The 19,015-nt window shown below is 40.9% G+C and overlaps 1 long non-coding RNA gene across 2 annotated transcripts in view; it reads right to left on the bottom strand.

The window, feature by feature from the left end:
- The window catches only part of LOC127008979 (uncharacterized), a 123,660-nt gene that overhangs the window by 73,953 nt on the left and 30,692 nt on the right, over positions 1 to 19,015 (bottom strand). For both annotated transcript variants that reach the window (XR_007761497.1, XR_007761496.1), the window contains exon 3: positions 15,593 to 15,628. This is a non-coding gene — a long non-coding RNA (uncharacterized LOC127008979). The remainder of the gene's footprint in view (positions 1 to 15,592; positions 15,629 to 19,015) is intronic.

Raw genomic sequence — 19,015 nt, 5'->3', positions numbered from 1 at the left:
TCTCTCTCTCTCGCCTTTTCCTTGTTCGTGTTTTTTCTTTAAATCTTCTTTTCGCTTTTTTCTCTCCTTCCTTTTATAGCCTTTTACCTTTCCCCCGTTATGTCTTTTTTTTTCAATAGCAACATTTCTCCTTTCCTTATGTATTCCCTTATTCATTTGGCATATTTTTCCCTCGTACTTGTTTTCCTCTAATATAACCTGCTCTTTTTCACCACAACCCCACTATTTTCCTTTCCCCACCATTTTCCTTCATATCTTCTCTTCACTATTTTTCTTTTCTAAGGTTCAGACTCTCTCATAAAGGAGCATCAAAACACCACTGAAACATACATGGCATTTCTAAGTTTGGCACCTTTTCATCTGTATGGGAGCAGTATTTTGAGAGCATCCTTGTTTTCTAATAGCGACTTGAAAAAATGTGAGTCGCCTGTTTGGTTTTCCACTGCATTGCCGTCAAGTATTGGGCTTTTTTGTTTTCATATAGTTTTGCCTCTCAGCTGCTTCCTCTACTGTAAACACCACAATCACTTCTACTTCTCAAGGCACTGTAATCCATACCACCACCATGAATCAGTGTCATAATACATACACCAAAAGTACTTTACCATTGCTTACGTCCAGCGAGTAGCGGGCTTTTTTTTATTAATGTTTACTTTTTTGTGCCCTTGAGCTGTCTCCTTTGCTGTAAAAAAAAAAAAAAAACCCACGTCCTCCATCCTCACCGTCAAACATCACCATTATCACCACCATTTTAAAACAAAGCCACTTCTTTCTGCATTCTTTTCTATCTCGCTTTCCACCAAGAGAACCATGTTGAAACCCACTCATCATCATTACCCACGTCCTCCATCCTCACCCCCGAGATCAACATCATCACCACCATTACACAGCACACCCAAACCATTTTTCATTTTTTTCTCCTTCATTTTCCAGCCTTTTCCACCTGCCTTCAATCTGCGCGGGAAGTCATGTCGAAGCTAATAATCCCGCTCCCCCTCGCTCCCTCGGGCCCTTGCCGGCTGTTGTGTAAATACCGCACTCCTAAGGGAACAGCGGGAAAAAAAAGTCATATGTCTCAGGCTGCAGAACACGCCACTCACTGCAGTCTGTCTATATATGGGTCTCTCTGCAACTATCTGCCGGTCTGTCTGTCTGTATATGTGTTTGTCTATCTGGTTGTCTGTTTGGCTATCAGTGTGAACGAGAATAAATAATATATATGATGTATGTATGTAGGTATGTATGTAAGTATGTGATTTGTATGTATGTGTTTCCCTGTTGGCGTCAGTGGCTTTCTGTAATTATTTGTCTGTCTGTCTGTATGTCTTTGTGATTTCGATTGAATTTCTAGGAATCTTTGGCTCTCAAACAAATGAGCTGACGAAAAAAAATGACCCATACATTTTTGTTCTCTGAAGAGGTAATAACTGTTTCGTTTGTGAACGTTTTCTCCTTCACTATAAAAGTTCCGGTGGTATTTTATTCACATCTTATTTCATATGAATTGTGATATTTTCAGAACGAATGGTATCGCTCGGGCTGCTTCTGTGAAACAAACTTATCTTTTGTAAGATAATAAGTTATTCGTTTCTTTTTTATTTTTCTGGAACGACACTAACTGTGATTTTCTCTTCATTTTACGATTACTTCCTGGCTCGTACAAGTAGGCAATTCATAGCGCTTTAACACACACACACACACACACACACACACACACACACACACACACACACACACACACACACACACACACACACACACACACACACACACACACACACACACACACACACACACATTAAACATTTACATCATACGAATTTCACTTCAAACTCTTTTCCCTGTTATGTATCAAAGAAAATCACACTGATCTTTGTTATTCAGCACTAACCTATACGTACCTATACTTGCCCCTACTAGTAATATAAACCTTTTGGACAGATTGATACTATATGTATGGCTAACAAGAGAAAAGTTGTGTAATAGAATTTATCACTCGCTACTTTAATTTCTAATAAAACAAAAAAGACATTTGTAATTCTTTTTTCATCCAATCTAAGTGTCCTTTTATACTTTTCACATCAATTTATTTTATCAACTTGAATCGCGTCGGGCAAAATGTCTCGACTCTCTAGTAAATGAAAGCCAAGCATGTTAGGACAGACCACCAAGTCTGGACCATGGGGTCTGTGTGGTCTGATTTTCTATGTAAATCTATGTAAATCTCTCTCTCTCTCTCTCTCTCTCTCTCTCTCTCTCTCTCTCTCTCTCTCTCTCTCTCTCTCTCTCTCTCTCTCTCTCTCTCTCTCTCTCTCTCTCTTTCCATGATTGCCATTACGTGATTGACCGGAGGAGACTAAAGCTGTTTAACTCTTACTTTTTTCCATCTTGTATCACCGCTTGGCATTACACACACACACACACTCTCTCTCTCTCTCTCTCTCTCTCTCTCTCTCTCTCTCTCTCTCTCTCTCTCTCTCTCACGCACACGCACACGCACACACACACACACACAGACACACACAGCCTCTCGACATCTCCTGAGGGCTGTGAATACAAACGTCAGCTTCGCCAGTCCCTGATCTGCATAAAGGGCTGTCGCGGGGCTTCACGGGGAAATTATGCGTTGAGGGGGGAGCAAGAGGAGGAGGAAGGAGGGGTGGGAAGAGGAGGAATACGGGGAGAGAGTGAAGGAGGAGGAATGGATGGGGGATGCAGAAGTGAAGACAGAGATGGAAGGGAAGAATTTGCGGGAGGAAAGAGAGTGAGGTAAGATGGTGGAGAAAAGGAGTGATGTAGAAATGATGGAAGAATGATTAGGGGAAGCAGATTTAAAGAAGAAATTATAAGTGAGACTGAGGGAAAAAAAGTGAGAGAATGAATGGGAAATATTTGAGGGAAGAAAGTGAGTGATTTTGGAAGGTGGAGAAAAGGAGAGCTGAAGAAATGAGGGAAGAAAGGTAAAGGAAAGCAGATTTGAAGAAGAGATGGAAGGATGAGACTAAGGAAGTATGTGAGGGAATAAAAGAAAAGTAGTTAAAGGGGGATGTGAGTGAGGTGGGAAGGTGGCGAAAACGCGGCAAAAAAAATGAGAGGAGAAGGGTGGATGGAAGCTGCTTTGAAGAAGAGGTGGAAGGAGAGATTGAGGAAGGAAGAGATGGAGTGAGACGGAGAACCGAAAAAGGGAAGCAATGACGAATGGAAGCAAAAAAACAATGATGGTAGGCAATGAGGGAAAAGTAAGGATTAGGACGAGAGAGAGAGAGAGAGGGAAAAGAAGGAGGTGAGGGAGTGAGACAAAGAACAGAGAAAAAGAAAAGCAGTGAGGAAAGGAGAAGGAACGGAGAAAATTAACGAAAAATGAAGGTAGGCAATATCGGAGAAAGAAAGGAAGATAATGAGGAAAAGAGGATTAAAGGAAAGCAATAATTAATAAAGGAAAAAAGTGAAGATGAGCAAGGAAGTAAAGAGGGAATAGGGGATCAAGGGGAAGGGGTGACGGAGAAAAAAAAGGGGGGGAAAACAGTGACGGATGAAGGGTGGAGGGGAGAAGGAAAAAGATGAAAGGAAGAAATACAATGATGAAGATTGAAGATAGTGAGAGGAAAGAACGAAAGAGATGATGGAGTGAAGGAGAGGTGAGGGATGAGCCAGCCAAGGATGGAAGAAATGAGATGTCAAAGAATGGAGATAGAAAGGAAAATGGTAAGGAAGGAAATGAAAGAGTTGAAATTAATAGAAAAAATAGTGAATATGAATGTGGAAGGACGGAAAAAATGAGATGTCAAAGAATGGAGATGAAAAGGAAAATGGTAAGGAAGAAAATGAAAGAGAAGATGAAATTAATAGAAAAAAAAGTAAAAATGAATGTAGACCGAATATAAAGTGCTGGTAAAACGGAGCTTAGAATACTGATGCAATAAACGAAGAACATTTTAAATGGATAGTAACAGATTAGACAGTTAAAAAAAAAGAGGGAATAAGGGAATTAAAATAGGTATAGTGTTACATGAAACGGAAGGCAGGAAAAAGAGGAAATAGGAGAATGAAAACGGTAGTGATATGAAACGGAAGGAAATAAGAAGGAAAAGGAAGAAAGCCATGAGAAAAGAATATATCGAGCCTGAGAGATTAACTTACAAACTTACTCAGTATTATCGTGCACAGGAATCACAGACAAATCTTTCACGTCAACAACGAAAATAAAAAAAATGTCGCGTCACTGGACGGAAAAAGCGTGTAAAGAAAAAGATTCAATAATTACGATGAACCAACAGAGAAATGAGCATAAAAGTATCATTTGTGAGGTAACTGAGATGGATATATCGGGTGGCCTTCACCTCTGTTAATTAGATAGAAGAAGAAGAAGAAAATGCTCCAATATATCTGACTGAGTGAGAAATTAATAAACATGACTCGTTCTTGTGTCAGGTAAACAATGCCGCACATTACGAATTACCTGTCTTGCATACGAAGGGAAAATGCATCACGACATTGTGAGAAAAAAAATAACGAAGTGCAAAGAGAAGGTCGAAAATCTAATTATAAGAAATAGGCAACTGAATGAACATAAATTATTCATATTAGGTTATCAGAAGACGAATAGTATCAAATCACCTTCACCTCTAGGATAAAAAAATCATGCCATTACGTCAGGGTGAAAAAAAAAAGAAACAACGATTGAAACGGAAATTAATCCCATCACGTGACGAACTGACAACTAAATAATTAAAAGTATACTGTCATCATAAAGCAAAATCAAATCACCTTTCAATATGTGAGGAAAAATACATATCCCATCACGCTGGAGGCAAGAAAATAAATATTACAAAAAAAGGCTGTACAAATTACGAGCCAACAACTGAATAAGCATAGGTAGGTCTTTGTGCTAGGTAAACATAACGCAAATAATCCTCTGCGGCACCTATGAATGGGCTGAACCAGGTGGAAACACGGTCACGGTCACGCCTTGTAGTGTTGGATCGCTTACCACCCCAAAAATCTATTAACTTCAACAGATCGACTGACTATAGAGTGAGTGAGTGAGTGAGTGTGTGTGTGTGTGTGTGTGTGTGTGTGTGTGTGTGTGTGTGTGTGTGTGTGTGTGTGTGTGTGTGTGTGTGTGTGTGTGTGTGTGTGTGTGTGTGTGTGTGTGTGTGTGTGTGTGTGTGTGTGTCGCCCTGTCCACCAGCTTTTCACGCATCTGTGTTTTCCTTCATCCTTCCCATTACGGGCCAGAACAGCTGCTGTTTTTTCTTTTAATGTTTTTACATCAAAAGGCCGCGCAACATGAAACACGCGCACGGAAAAAAAAAGACAAATAAGAGAAAAAATATTGTCCCGTTAATTGCAGTTTCAAAAAAATAAAGGAAGCAATAAAAGAAATGCCTTGAAAATCAACAAGGTCAATTTGGGCCCAGCGTCAGATGGTTAGGTTTTATATATATTCGTTTTTCATATCAAGGTCAAGCTGAGGTCACTGAATACTGGAAAAAAAATAATATTGAAAAAAAAATCCTTAAATGTTTACGGTCTAATTAAATAAACAAATCTACATATGATAAAACAAAAAAAAAAAGATGAATTAAAGTCCCGCAGTTACGTGATTGATTTTCGTTTTATAATTGAAATCTGAAAAGTATTTGGAAACGGTGAAAAGAAAAGCTACAAAGTGTCAAAATGATGAAATTAAAACGACGGCTGTGTTCGGGAGCTTCAAGGGATGGTTTCTTTTTTTTATATATCCGGTGTGTGTGTGTGTGTGTGTGTGTGTGTGTGTGTGTGTGTGTGTGTGTGTGTGTGTGTGTGTGTGTGTGTGTTGTGATTTGGTGTTTTGTGTGATATTTTTGTTTGTTTGTTTGTTTTTTGATTGCGCGTTTTCGTATGTGATTTTTTTTTTTTGTATGTGTGTAGTTGTGTTTGTGTTTTTGTAAGCGTGTTTTTTTTTGTGTGTGTGTTGGATGTGGCATAGAAATTAGGTCAAGGCCAGCACAACAAATAACGAAAATGAAAACCAAACGAGCCGCTAAATCCACGTGAACAAAAATGAAAGTAAAAAGTCCCGTTTAATCACATGTAAACAAAGAAAAAAAAAACAGTACACACACACACAAAAAAAAAAGTTCAATTAAGTCCGCGTCGTAACATGTCCTCGTCTGTGAAACACGTCATAGTTTTATTTAAAGCCGCGCGGCATCGTTTTATTTTCCTTTTTTACTAATTTCATTAATGAGAGTGTCAAAGTGTCCCCCGCCCGCCACTAGTCCTGCTCGCGCGAGGAAAATACTGCCGCGATGAAACCTAATTGTAGTGCCTTTAACAACAAATAAAAAGCGTTACTCACGATGCTCAGAAAGATAAAAGAGATAATGAAGTTTTTGTTACGTTGTATGAAGCGCCGAGGCTGTAATGGATTCCTATTGTTGTTTGTTTGTTTTTTACCCTTCGTTGCTAAAAAAAAATTGAATTACAAAACAGGGGAAATACTGACACGAAAAAATAACAAAAAAACAAATATATGCATCATGAAAGTACCTTATATATGGCCTCGAAATTATAATACTGCTGCGATGAAACGTAATAGAAGTATAAGGATTAGGAAGAGAGAGAGAGAGAGAGAGAGAGAGAGAGAGAGAGAGAGAGAGAGAGAGAGAGAGAGAGAGAGAGAGAGAGAGAGAGAGAGAGAGAGAGAGAGAGAGAGAGAGAGAGAGAGAGAGAGAGAGAGAGAGAGAGAGAGAGAGAGAGAGAGAGAAAAATTTAGGTAAGCAATAATCATAATATAATAACAAATAAATAAGGTTATGAAAAAGAAAAATAATGGTAATGAAGTTTTTGTTACTCTTTCCTGAGGCTCTTATGGAATCCTAATGTGGTTTAAAAAAATTTTTTTTTACCTTTTCTCACTGGTAAAAAAAAAACATGCAAACCAAACTCAAAAGACTGAGAAGTAAATGAACAAACTAACGCGATGATGAAAGTGCGTTATTTGTGCTGGAGCGAGGAAAATACTGCTGCAATGATACCTATGTAATTGTAGTGCCCTTTAGAAAATAATAAAAAGCGTTACTCAGGGTTCGGAAAAAAATCAGTTAATGAAATTTTTGTCACATTGTACGAATCCCTGAGGCTGTAATGGAATAAATGTGTTTGTTTTATATTCTTTACATTTCCTTACGGGTATAAAAATTGCAAACCAAGCTGAAAAGACTGAAAAGTAATTAAACAAACAATATGATGACCTTATACTTGCTCGCGGGAGAAAAATACTGCCGGGATGGAACCTGATTGTAGTGTCCATAATAATAAATAATATAACATTACTCATTACTTACGATGCTAAAAATAAAAAAAAGAATAAAAGGTAATGAAGTTTTTGTCACACTGTATGAGGCACTGAGGCTGTAATGGATTCGTCTGGTACATACTTGTTTTTTACCTTTTGTTACTAATAAGAATATACAAATCATATTTACGCGAATGAAATTCAGAAAAAAAACATATAATTAAAGTAGGAGTATCTTAATTATGCTCGCAAGAGGAAAATATTGCGGCGATGAGACCTAATTGTAGTGATTTTAATAACAAATAAAACGAATGTTACTCGCGATGCTCAGAAAAATAATGTTAATGCAGTTTTTGTCACATTGTATGAAGGGCCGAGGCTGTAACGGATTCCTAATGTTGTTCGACTCTTTTACCTTTCTACCTTTCGTTAGTGATACAGAGTAACTGCAAAGCATACTAAAAGGAGTGGAGAATAATAAAAATGGAAACATGATAAAAGTACTTTAAATATACTCGGGAGAGGAAAATACTGCTGTGATGGAGTTTAATTGTAGCTTCTTTGAAACAACAAAATAAAGAAAACATTGCTCACGACGCCCGGAAAAATGAGATAATGAAGCTTTTGTTACATTTTGAAAACCGCCAGAGCTGTAATGGAATCTTTTTGTTCTTTTTTTTATATTTTTCTACCTTTCCTTACTGATAAATAAATAAATGTAAACCATACTTAAACGTTGAAAAGTTACAATATAAGTTAAGTTTGTGGGAAATATTTCTGCGATGAAATCTAACTGTAGTGTCGCTAATATCAAATAAAACAAAAGATATTCACGAGTCTCGGAGGTAAGTTAGTGATGATATTGTTACTCTTTATGACACGCAGCAATTGTTACGGAATCCTGATGTAATAAAGTTTTCTGTCTCATTAATGAAATGCAAACCAAACTGAAATGACGGGAAGGTATCAAAACGTAGATCTGACTAAAACGTTACATGACAGGAAATAAAAGTGCCCCGGGAGTCAATCAACGACGTAGCTCCCAACAGTATTTTCCAGTGTTGAAAAGCTTTGCATAATGGGAAAGAAAGTTTTGTAACAATTCAGACACAAAAGAAAACTAAGTCCAGGAAAAACGTTTATCTATCTTCAATTATCCATCGGGCTAAATATTTTCGAATTAATCGGTCAAACTATCAAACTGTCTATCTATATGTCTACCTCATCAGCAGCAGCAGCAGTCTGTATCGTTCCCCTGCAGGACATAGGCCTCTGCCCAGAACTCCATTCGTTTCTGTCATGCGCCTCCAATTTGGTCTTTTATGTCAGTTATTTTCCAGTGTGTCACTTTTGGTTCATCTATTTTCCTCTCTCCTACATACGTGTCCTGGCCACTGTCACTTATTTTAGTTTTAATACGTACGTAATGGCATTTATTTTACATGTTTTCTCATCCAATTGCATCGCTTATACCACACCGGTGGAGAGCGTCCCAATACGTTGCTTTGTTTTCTGAAGGCATTCCAGTTCAGTCTTGTATTTTTCTCCATATGGCCTATAGCGCCGGTAGGCTATTCCTTATTAGGGGCCTGATGGTCGGCCCGAGCCCGTCATAGCGCAGGCAATTTTTCTTTATGGTGACGCCATTATTCTTGGCTCATGCTGCCCCCCCCCCCGGAGCTCATTCTTGATTTCACTTGGACAGTTTCTTCTGGAGTCCGGGTCGATAGGTGGACTTCAGGCCCCCCCCCGAGCTCATTCTTGATTTCACTTGGACAGATTCCTCTGGAGTCCGGGTCGATAGGTGGACTTCAGGACAGCATGTCGGTAGTCTTAGGCCACTCGGCGGTGACTGAAAAATCCCAGATGGTAGCGGCGGATTCGAACTAGCATCATCCACAACGCGGTGAATGCGGGGCCGGCACGCAAACCACTCAGCCACCGCCTCCTCTCCTTTATTCTCGGTTTTAGTGAGGGATTTGTTGCAATTGTTCTGAGTATACATATTTACTCTTTCTGGAGATTCCCCTTACATATATATAAAGCACTTAGTCAACAACATACATGGAATATTAAACAAAAGAAAAAAAATCACTTATCATCACCGACTACCCTTGTACACGACCTCCATCATTTCAGACTCACACACACACACCCTCACGAGCAAATTGTCGGTGTCTTTGCATCATCAGAGCGCAGTACGTTGCCGCAAGTCACGTCACGTCACTCCGGGATTTTATTGATGCAAATATGAATTAGCGAAGAGTTGACGTGCTGCACCTCGTCGGGTCGGAAGACATTCTGCGACAAATTACCGACGAGCGTGACGAGCAAGACTGAGAACGGGGCCTTACGCGTGTCATTCCTGTATAAAACGTGTCTATTCCTAACCGTGAAGTCAACTCGTATTTCAGCCTCCCTTACGTGTGTGTGTGTCTGTGTGTGTGTGTGTGACCTCAGGGCAAGTCAATGGTTGTGGCCGTCCAAGTAAATGTTGGAGCCTAGGAAGGACAAGTATGCCCGAGAGACCAGAGGATGTCATGCAGTGTGGAAGGTGTGAAAGGCGGAGAGGTGGTGATGGTGATGGCGGAAGAGGAGGAGGAGGAGGAGGAGGAATGGGAATGAAATGGAGGTCAAGGAGGAAGGTGAAGAGAGAGAAGCATTAGTGGAAAGAGAGGAGGGAGGAGAAAGTGTGTATGGGAGACAAGAAAAAAAGAAAGAAAGAAAGAAAGAAAGAAAGGAGAGAAGGAAGGAAGGAAGAACATAAGAAAAAAAAACAAGAAGAAAACAAAATAAATGACATGAAACAAAGAAAAGGAAAAGGAAAGTGAAATAGAGAAGAGGAGAAAGGAAGGATGGAAAGGAACAAGGGAGAGGCGTAAGGAAGGAAGAGGAGGTGCAGGAGGGAGAAAGAAGAGCTGCGTTCGATGGCAGAGAAGAAAACACGAAAAATGGCCAGACTTAACAGTGAAAAATTAGAAGGAATGGAAAGGAGGGGCGTGGAGAGGACGGGGCTAAATGAAAGAGAAGGGAGAAAAGAGTGGGTAGCGAAACGTGTGTGAACAGCGAATGAAGGGAGACAGAGAGAGGGAGAAAGAAAGAAAGAGGGAGAAAGAGAGCTAGTTGTGAAAGAGTAGAGAAAAAGTGCGAGGATTTGAAAGAGGAAGTGTACATAAAGGAAAAAGAGAATGTCGGCTTGTAGAACGAAGAGAAGAACGAGGAGGAGGAGGAAGGAGGAGGAAAAGGAGGAGGAGGAGGAGGAGGAAGAGGAGGAGACATTTTATGGAGGTGGTGGAGAGACGCAAAGAAAACGAGTGTACAACGAATGAGGGTCACACACACACACACACACACACACACACACACACGGACACTGGAAAAAGGAGATAAAACGTAAGGAAAAATAAAAGCAACATAAACCAGAGGGAAAAGAGCAACACAGATAAAGAATATAAAAGGAAAATAGCAAGAGATAAAGAGAATAAGAGGACGGATTTACACGGAATGCAGAGAGGAGGAAAGGGAACGGTTCATGCGACGATAGGGAAAGGGAAGGATGGAAATAGGAAGAAAAGGGAGAAGAAAAGGAATAAAAACAATCAAGGAGAGAGAGAGAGAGAGAGAGAGAGAGAGAGAGAGAGAGAGAGAGAGAGAGAGAGAGAGAGAGAGAGAGAGAGAGAGAGAGAGAGAGAGAGAGAGAGAGAGCAAAGAGAGAGTGAGTGAGCAAAGAGAGAGTGAGTGAGCAAAGAGAAAACAATGTAAGGAAAATGAGAAAATTATCACCTGACAACTGTGAAGAAAGATGGTGAGAGAGAGAGAGAGAGAGAGAGAGAGAGAGAGAGAGAGAGAGAGAGAGAGAGAGAGAGAGAGAGAGAGAGAGAGAGAGAGAGAGAGAGAGAGAGAGAGAGAGAGAGAGAGAGAGAGAGAGAGAGAGAGAGAGAGAGAGAGAGAGAGAGAGAGAGAGAGAGAGAGAGAGAGAGAGAGAGAGAAAGAGAATGTGATAAAGAAAGAGGACGTTTAGACAAAAAAAAAGAAAGGAGGTTGAGAGAAGAAATACGAGATGCAAGGAAACGAGAGGCAGTAGAAGAGGTGGAGGAGGAGGAGGAGGAGGAGGAGGAGAACGAGGACGAACACAAGGACGAGGAGGAGGGGGAGGAAGACTTGGAGGAAGAGGAAGAGGAAGAGGAGGAGGAGGAGGAGGAAGAGGAGGAATAGGAGTAAAAGGGACAACATGGAGAGAAAACAAATGGATAGAAAAGGTTAGGGGAGGAGGGAGAAGCGATTGAAGGGGAGGGGAGGAGGGGCGGGGGTTAAGAGGGGGGGATAGGAATGGGAGGAAAAGCAGGTGGGTTTAGTGGTTTGGGTATTTCATGAGCCATTAACTGGGGCCATTAATGTCAAGAGATGAGTCGTGGCATCCCCAAGGCCCTGAGGCACTCGGGCCATCACGGGCACTCCCTTGAGCCACTCGGAGGCCCGCATCGATTACTGCCAATGATGGAAGGAAGGAAGGAATGGAGGATGGAGGGAAGGATAAGGAGGGAAAAAAGAAACAGGGAAAGGAATAAGGACGGAAAAAATGGAGAGGTAACAAGGAAAAAAAGGAAAGTAAGGAGATGAAAGAACGAGGAAGGAAGGAAAAAAGGAGGTGAAAGAAGGAGGAAAGAATGAAAATAGGATGGAGAGAAATGCAAGGAAACGGGGTAAGGAATAATGAGTGAAAGAAGGAAGGAAGGAGGGAATAAAGGAATGAAGGAATGAAGGAATGGAGGATAGAGGGAAGGATAAAGAGGGAAAAAAAGAGGGAAAGAAGTAACAGGGAGAGGAAGAAGGACGGGAAAAATGGAGAGGTGACAAGGAAAAAAGGGAAAGTAAGGAGATGAAAGAACGAGGAAGGAAGGAAAAAAGGATGGAGAGAAAATGCAAAGGAAAGGAGGAAAGGAATAATGAGGGAAAAAGGAAGGAAGGAAAAACGATGGAAAGAAAGAGGCGGGAAGTGGGAGGGAATAAAGTAAAGAAGAGAAAAGAAGAGAAAGAAAAAGGACAAAGGATGGACAGAAGTAAGGGAGGAAAAGGAGAGAGAGAATGATGGAAGGAAGGAAGGAAGTAAAGAAGGAAGGAAGGAAGAAAGGAAGAAAAGAATGGAAAGAAAGGAGGAAAAAGGAGGGATAGAAGGAAAACAAGGAAGGAAAATGAAGTGAAAGAAGATAGAAAAAAATAAGCAGCGTAGGGAAGATGGAAGATAAAACGAAGAAAAGAAGGAATTAAGGAAAACGGAGGAAAAAAGGGAAGAAAGGAAAAGGAGGGAAAACACGAATTAAGGAAAAGGAGTGAAAAAGGAGGTAAGGAAGTAGGGAGGGAAAGAGAGGGAAGGAAAGACGAAATGAAAGGAAAAGAAGGAATTAAGTGAAAAGAGGAATAGAAGGAAAGAAAAGAGGGAAAGGACGACGAAAGGAAAACGGAGGGGGAAAAGGAGGGAAGGAATAAGGAAGGTAAGAAAGAAGAAAGTAAAGAAAGGAGGGAGATGAGGGAAGGAAAATAAGCGTGTTTCAGAAAATGGGGAATTGAAACTTTATTGACGATGTGGAGAAAAGGATGAAAAAATATTGTGTGAAGAAAACTCCGCATCCATATCAAGTAAATATATGCACGCTTGTTTTTTTTTTTATCGGGTATAAGAACAAATATACAGGATAGAGAAGTACACAAAAAATATCAGCAAAAAATAAGACTCGTGCATACAACAGAAAGAGCGAGCCTACAAATACCTTAGTCCCCGCCGTTTCATTACTAGACGAAAACAACGAATACAAATGGTTAGTTTAAGTTTTGTGGTTCCGTCACGAACATAAAACACAAACTCTCTCTGGTGCTCACGGACTATAAAGCTTTAAATGCGTTTCACTGCCAACTCATCCACCTACCCACGCAGGCTTCCTCCACATGCACCACACATTCACCTTCTCCACCTACATACACGCTACATATTTTTCTTAGTAAGTAAATGTTGCCCTTTTCCAACACACCCATACGTCCGTCTCTCCCCCCTTTCCAAACACCCCTTCAACAACATTTTCCTGGAGATACGTGAGACAAACTGACTGACCGTTTCTTTGCACGCGTCAGCTGAGGCGAGAGTGTTTTTTATAAGGAGCCTCCATCACACTCCCAGATACATAGCAAGACGAATTTCATTAAGATAAACACAGACGACACTGATAACTCCTCTATACGTATTTGATCAGGTATACACATTTATGTAGTCGTAATAATTGTAGTCGTAGTAGTCGTATTGGTAGCAGTAATAGTTAGGGTGGTAGTCGTCGTCGTAGTAGTAGTAGTAGTAGCCAAAAACAGTAGGAACGGGAACAAATGCAGCAGTAGCGACAACAGCAGCTGGCGCATTAGTAATAACAGTAAAGTGAGTGAATATTGTTGTCGCCGTTGTTGTTAAGTGCCCGTGCTATTACTGCTGTTGTTGCCGTTGTTATTGTTGCTGCCGTTGTTCGTGTACTCTTCTTCTTGTTTCTTTCAATTTCAGTTTGCACCGTCGCCTTTGTTTTTCTCGTCGCCTCGTCCGCCTTTGTCACCCGTGTCCCGGTATTGGATTGCAGGCACGGCGTCTCTTTCTCAGTAGATGGCCAATATTTCCTGTCTCTCACTATCTCTCATTCCCGCCGAGACTGCCTGTTTGTCTGCACGGAATCTGGCTCGCGGTGTATACGGCTGTGTTTGTCATTTTGCTTGGTCATTTTTTCATACGCTTTCTTTACTGCTTGAACTCTTCCTTTACGTTTAGAAGCAATATCATCATAGTTGCGACGATGATTAAATATATTTGTAATGGTAATAATAACAATAATGATGCCCACGAGAGAACTTCCGCCGCCAACTTCACCACCGCAACACCAAAACAAGATAACCTAACTTTCATCTGCGGAATATTACAATGGCGTTGTGTATAAGTTTAAGAAAAGAGACAGATAGACAGACAGACAGACAGAGAGAGACAGAGACAGAGACAGAGACAGAGAGAGAGAGAGAGAGAGAGAGAGAGAGAGAGAGAGAGAGAGAGAGAGAGAGAGAGAGAGAGAGAGAGAGAGAGAGAGAGAGAGAGAGAGAGAGAGAGAGAGAGAGAGAGAGAAACATATCATCCAATAGCTCACGTCGCTAAAAGAAAATTCGCTTTGAAGCAATCGCCAACAAATCCTTTCCTAGCCCTCTTTGAACTGGCGGAAAAAGATGCCGTCACAACATTGATACCCATGCAGCGGGAAGCTATTGTAGATTTAACGGAACTTGATGTAATATTGTCTGTTTCTAATGAATTCTACAACACCATTTCCTCTTCCTCCTCCTCCTCCTCCTCTTCTCCTCTTCCTCCTCTTGATCTTCTCCTCCTCCTCTTTTTCCGCCTCTTGACCTTCTCCTTGCATCCATGCCTAGCCGCGTCCTAAATGAATCTCTAAATACTCGCTCCTCATCTGGCTCCCAATAATAGCGGTTGACCTCTGCCTGTAGGTCAAAGGTCACGCGTTCCATCTGGAGGTGACCCTGACGCGGATGCAAGTACAGGTTGTGTATTGCTGTTTTGCCAAATGTGGAAGTTCATATTGGATGTCACGTCAGTAATTCATTGTTTTGTAGGAAGGGAAGGGAAGGGAAGGGAAGGGAAGGGTAGAGTGAGTGAGTGAGTGAGTGAGTGAGTGAGTGAGTGAGTGAGTGAGTGAGTGAGTGAGTGAGTGAGTGAGTGAGTGAGTGTGTGTGTGTGTGTGTGTGTGTGTGTGTGTGTGTGTGTGTGTGTGTGTGTGTGTGTGTGTGTGTGTGATTAAGAAAATAAATGCGGTAAAAAAAAAAAATGTATAATACGAAGTAACGCGGTGAAATATTTACGAAGTCATCAATTATTTTTCGTGTAATATAATTACAAATCAGTGTTATTGAAAGTACATATACAAATCCTTTTAGGCAACGTATTACTGAGTGTGTTAATTAGTTTTGCATTAGAGAGCAAATAGTGGGAAAAAATATCACTGCTTAACGGCAATAAACAAATAGGTAAAGACAGATAGATAGATAGATAGATAGAGATAGATAGGCAGATATATATATAGTTAGATAGATATAGTTAGATAGATTGGTATTTGAGTATTGGTTTTGATTTCTCTTTTTGGCCACACTACTCTATGCAGCAGTAAGTAGCGTTTTTTTTTTCATTATTGCTTTCTTTTTACGCCCTTGCACTGTCTCCTCTGCTGTAAAAAAAAAATAATCACGTAAGAGAATGTAAACTGTTGAATGCTCACTTACCGAAGCCATCTGTTGGTCACCTCGGGAAAGCAGCACCTGAGGGGAGAGCAAATATTAACTTCACTTTTGTTCATTTTTCCTTCAAACAGCAAAAACAAAAGTCAATATATAACAGCATGTTTTATCTGAGCTAACATTTATACAAGAGCGAGATATATTTCGTGATTTGAATAGTACAAAAATAAATAGTCAATCTCTCTCTCTCTCTCTCTCTCTCTCGCAGCTTCCTCTTTCTCCTTCCCTCCCATCTCAGATCTCTTCACCCTCGCTGACAGGTTCTCTTTCAGTTCCCTTCCTCTCTCTCTCTCCCTCTCGCTTTCTCTCCCTCCCTCCACTCCCGCCTCTCTTTCCTTCCCTTCCTCACTTCATAGGGAGGATTAGAATGCTGAGGACACCTGTGAGGGCGAGAAAAATGGGAGGGAGAGTGAGGGAGAGTGAGGGAGAGACATGATTGATGAAGACTGCCAAGGCTTGCTCTCACCCAGGGCTGAAGGGAACTAAGGAGGCGAAGGAGAGGGGAAGAAAGGGTAAGGAAGGCGGACTGCTGGAAGGAAGGGACGAAGGAGCGCGAGAGAAGGAACGAGAAGAAAGGAGGGAAGAAAGGAAGGAAGAATAAAAGTAAGAAGGAAGGGAGGAAAAAAGGAAGGAAGGAAGGAAGGAAGGAAGGAAGGAAGGAAGGAAAAAAGGAGGGAAGGAAGGAAAGAAGGAAGGAGGGAAGGAAGGAAAAAAGGAGGGCAGGAAGGAAAGAAGGAATAAAAAGAAAAGATAAATGGAAGAAAAAAACAGGAAAGAAACAAAAATGGAAGGAGAAAGAAGGAAAAGGAGGAGGAAAAGAGAAAGAAAGGGAAGAAAGTAGGATGATGAAAAAGGAAAATGGGAATGAGGAAGACGAAGAAGAAAAAAAAGAAAGAAAAAGAAGGCAAGGAAGAGAAAAAAAAGAAAAAGTATATCGAAAAAAATAAATCTTGACTAACGGAAAATGGTTGAAGAGAAATACTGATAGGAAAAATAATAAAACAAACAGCAAATAAAAAGGAAGAAAAAGAAGGAAATAAAGAGTACAGAATGAAATGAGTATGAAAGGCAGGAGAGAAGGAGAGATGAAAATGTGAAGGAAAAATATGATAGCAAAAGGGCGAGGAGGATGTGAGATTATTTTTATACGAACGGAAGGAACATGAAGCGGGGAACCAAAAAAGGGAAAGAGGAGAAGAAGACAAAAATAGATTATCATGAAAGAAAAGAAAGACTGACATAAGGTAAGGTAGGAAAAACGCGTCAAACAAGAAAAAATATACACCATGTACGCTGAAGACTGTAAAAAGGAAAGGAGCTCGGAGATAAAGAAGGGGAAAAAAATCTAAGGTGGTGATGAAAACGAGGAGAAAGAAGAGGAGGAGGAGGAGGAAAAGGACGAGGAGGGGGAAGTGGAATCGAAGAAAATATGAAAGTGAGAGGGACAAAAAAAAAGCAGAATATAAAACCACATTCGCTAGTTTACTCCATTTTTTTTTTTTTTTCGTACACTGAAACATGAAAAATATACACGTCCAGACATGCCACTTTATATCTTCCTTCTATCCTTACTTTTCCCGTAATGTACACCTCTTTTTTTACATCTGTATTCTCGCTCTTCATCTCCTGTAACTTTATACCCACGAGCTACAAGTCCTATTATACTCGTTACTTACTATATCCCATCTTTTCTCTCCTCTCCTCTTCTCTCTCCCTCTCCCTCTCCCTCTCCCTCTCCCTCTCTCTCTCTCTCTGCGTAATCAGTTCCCGCTCACACAATTCCCGTTATAATCTTCGCATCCTCTCTCTCTCTCTCCCTTCACTGCTTTTTCTTTCTCTCGCGCACAATTAGGACATTTTCTACATTTCAGTCTTCCACTTTTATTCAGGACTTTCTTATATGAAGGATTAAGGAAGGACACTCGACGGGGAAATTCTAAGCTACTCCTCTTTGCTTGTCTCTTTCTGTTTCTCTGTCTCTGTCTGCGTTTTTTTTCTCTCTCCTTGTATCTATTTCTGTATATGATTATCTTTTTTTATCTCGCTCTTCCTCTCCTGTCACTCTCTATTTTTCATTTTTTTTCTATTTCTATTTCTCTTTCTCCATCTTGTTATCTCTTATCTCGTTATTTCTCTCTCTCTCTCTCTCCCACGGTGATCTAGTTAATCCAACATTTTATTTGATCCCCGCCTTCCCACTCCTTTAAGCTCCGGCTTCAAGGACACTTAAATTAGTCCACTAGCGCTGTGAATCTTGAGAAAATTCTTATCTCTATTTTTTTTTACATAAGACGGAATTCAAATCAGATGTTCCGCATTCACCATCTTTTTCTTATTCTTTCGGTTCCTAAGCCTCATTTTTTCGAGGTATCGGATAATGAGTGTTTTTGTCGATATTTATATTTTGGGAGACATTTTTATATTACGGCGGAAGATAAGTTTGTCCGCCGTGGACGTTCGAAGTCCTTGAAGATACGAGATAACAACACTAAAGAACGATATAAAGAAGGAGGAAAGTGGCGAGAAAAACTAATAAAAGCGGAACCAAAGAAAATTCAGAGAGACACGATTAGATTTGTTTCGGTATCAGGACACCTCCTCCTGTATTTGATCCTTTACTATCGTTTTCTTTTTTTGTGTGCCATTGAGCTGCCTCCTTTGTTGTAAAAAAAAAAAAAAATGCGAAAAAGAGAACAAGGAAGCAGAAAGAATAATAAAAAGTAACAGTAACACGCTCACCACCTTTAAACTCATGACGAAAGAAAACACTAAGCAATATAGGACCTCATTTCTCTTAACCGAATGTATAACCACAACTCGACACTCTAACCAAACCTAACCTTCAGTCTCACCCTCGCTTTGCCTTCCCCAACAAGCCTCAACCTCGCTTTCCCCTCAGTTTCCCCTCACCTCCCCTTCCCCTCCCTCCTCTCTCCCCCCTTTTCCTCCCTCTCCTCTCTCCTCACTTTCCATCAGCCTTCCTCCCTCCCCCCTCTCTTCCCTCTCAGCCTCCCTTTGCTTCCCCTTCCCCTTCTCTCTCTCCCCTCAGCTTCCCCTTGCTTCCCTTTCCCCTTCCCTCTCCTCCTCTCCTCTCCCCTCACTTTCCTCACAGTTCTCCCCTTCTTTTCCACACCCTGTCCCTGTCTGTCCTCTTTGGGAAAACACGGGAGGGTACACACACACACAAACACACACACACACACACACACACACACACACACACACACACACACACACACACACACACACACACACACACACACACACACTCTTGTCCTCGTTGTTGCGGTCAAGGGTACGTTTTATATGTTTATTTTTAAGCCCTGCATCCCCCCCCCCCCCTCATTTTGCTCATTCCACAAGTCTTGTCTAATTTCAGGTCCACAACTGCATTCCTCGCCTCCTGGG

The sequence above is a fragment of the Eriocheir sinensis genome, chromosome 39, assembly GCF_024679095.1.
Source record: "Eriocheir sinensis breed Jianghai 21 chromosome 39, ASM2467909v1, whole genome shotgun sequence".
Classification (NCBI taxonomy): Eukaryota; Metazoa; Arthropoda; class Malacostraca; order Decapoda; family Varunidae; genus Eriocheir; species Eriocheir sinensis.
Note: the sequence above shows the minus strand (reverse complement) of the source record. Positions and strands in the feature narration are given on the sequence as shown.